This window comes from Montipora capricornis, chromosome 2 (genome assembly GCF_036669925.1).
Source record: "Montipora capricornis isolate CH-2021 chromosome 2, ASM3666992v2, whole genome shotgun sequence".
NCBI lineage: Eukaryota > Metazoa > Cnidaria > Anthozoa > Scleractinia > Acroporidae > Montipora > Montipora capricornis.
In genome coordinates, this window is record NC_090884.1 from 39,693,361 (window position 1) to 39,695,814 (window position 2,454).

General features: G+C 42.4%; 2 pseudogenes; one reads left to right on the plus strand and one right to left on the minus strand.

The window, feature by feature from the left end:
• Positions 1 to 435, plus strand: part of LOC138037310 (uncharacterized) — a 2,711-nt pseudogene extending 2,276 nt beyond the window's left edge.
• A 201-nt stretch (positions 436 to 636) lies between these two features.
• On the minus strand, positions 637 to 2,082 carry LOC138037311 (uncharacterized; annotated as a pseudogene).
• Between the last annotated feature and the right edge of the window lie 372 nt (positions 2,083 to 2,454).

Below are 2,454 nucleotides of genomic sequence, written 5' to 3' on the forward strand. Positions count from 1 at the left end.
GCTCAAATTCTCTTAGCAAATATCAACAAAAACATTAGTGAATTTGAGAGACCAACACTTGGTCCTGTAGGGCAGTTTAATATTGTAACTTCTTACTTTGTACAGATTCTCCATGTCAACAAGAACCACTGGGTATGTGTTAGTTCCATCAACTGTGCCTCGGACTACGTTAATCTAGTGGACAGTCTGTCCAATCCTGTACCATCGCAAGAAATTGTGGACTTGGTTAAAAGCTTACTTGGCCCCAGTTACAAGGGAATCAACCAGCTGCCTGTTCAGCAGCAACTAAATACGAGTGACTGTGGGGTGTTTGCAATAGCATTCGCCACATGTCTTGTGTATCGACAAAACCCATCGCAAGTACGTTTTAATATACCAATGATGCGCCCCCATTGTTTCAAAGCCCGTGCTATGCAGCTTTTTCCAACCATTTAACTAATAATGTACACTCAGGGTTCATAATAACATTCCAGGTCAGTCTGTTTAGAGCAGGGTTAAGCTATCACTGATTCAGCTGATCTGCGAAATATATACTTTTGTCTTTATTTGGCTCCAAAATAATATTGTGTTTTAAAATCCAAATTGAAAACCCTGACATTAATCATCTCTAAACAACAAAGCCCTGGTGTTATTATTTCAATCAAATGGAACAATTCCAGGGCAAATGTTTACTAAGGCAGAGCAGACATTGATAATCCTGTCAATTATAGGAGTCGATGCTTCTTGTGTTCCATTAGGGTTACACATCAAAAAATCAATCGGAAGAGTTCCACTTAAAATAGTATACTTCCTTCACAGAAGACCAATGACCCGTTCCACATGTATTCGCACATTAGCTATGCCCCTGGTTTCTTCCACATCCACTGGGTCCAGTTGTTCTTTACCACGAGTGAAGGCAGGAATTGCCAACTGTGCAAGCCTAAACATAAGGGATTCTTGAATGGTAAACCCCCGATCTGCCAGGACAAGGTCGCCTGGTAACAACTTGTCTAGTATGCCACAATTATCTGTCAAATACTTGTCAGACGTTCTCCCTCCCCAAGCTTTAGAGACAAATGAAATTGTTGCCTGTGGAGTTATGCCTATCAAGACCTTCACAGTGTTGTGATGTTTGTAGTTTGAGAATGTTTGTGCACGTGCCATTAGGTTTGAAGGTCTGTCAATAAACACTTCAAAACAATCGATGATTACTGTAGTCTTCTTCCCGAACGAGTACTGAAAGCATTGAGGCATGGTTCGCCACAATTCCTCACGTTCTGGCCACTTAATTAAAGGCCGCAGCCTTACGTCCATCACGACCATTCACGCCTGGAATGTTCTTGACACCGTAGAAACCGAGACATTAAATCGGTAAGCGAGATCTTCCAAAGGCATATTTAGTCTAAGCTTCATCAAGGTCATGACAAATTCTTGAAAACGAGTAATATGTTGGGCCTTTCGAGCAACGAAGGGATTAAGTCGAAGGAAAACAGCTTTTAACATGTCAAGCGAAGGTAATCCGGTATAAAAATTTACTTTCTTGTCGTCGTTCCGAAATTCATCTTCGCAAAATGGTCGCTGCGGTGGCGCTCGAGCTACTAGATAGTCAAACTCCTCCGTTTGTGTACTGGAATCGACACACGTTGGAGGTTCTTCGGCAAAGGAAATATCTGAAATCTGTTCACCCGGTTCATTCAACTTAAGTTTCTTTGCTGCGATCTCCTCTGCAAGCACTCGTTCCCTCTCTTCTTGCTCCTTTCGCTTCCTTTCTTTCTCATTAGCTCTCTGTCCTCTTTGTGATGCTTGTTCGATGTTTCCTCTCTCCACACTCTTTTTATGGCCCAGGTTTAAAGTCGCCCAGTCAACGTTGTATTTGTCCCAACTTTTTGCTGCTCTTCCTGAGACGAAATGGCGGCTGCATACACGATCATTTGCGAGAATCTTTTCGGTCAAATCAGACCGACTTATTGCTGAAATCCAACGCGATCGCCGTTCAAAGGATAATTTTTCCGCTTCTTCTCCTTGGTTTGTGACTACTGATGGGACTCGAGCAAAATGAAGATCTTTACCTGGAACGCTTTCGCTTTCACAGCCAACTATCATGCAAAAACCATCTTCACAGTGAAGACGCGACTCGGTTTGTTTACAGTTTTACTCCACCAATATGGCGACGTAGCGACCGTTACTAGGCTTTTGGTCACGTGAGTGAAAACGATCTATAGGGAGCTTAAGCAATCAGGACAACGAACAGAGGACCACGACCGGAAGTAATGTGAATGCACTGTGCAAGCGTGAACCAAGAATTTTGTGGTGGTCGTCGTCTTGAGATGGACCTGTTTCACGTCGCTGTGAACTTTTGAACTTTATATCCATTTTTCTCATTAAAAGGTGCATGTTTATTTTCTTTTTTTTTACAGTCTATGGCCTGGTGGAGTTCTTATTTCCTTCTTTTTGATTTAAACCTGCCTGTGCAGT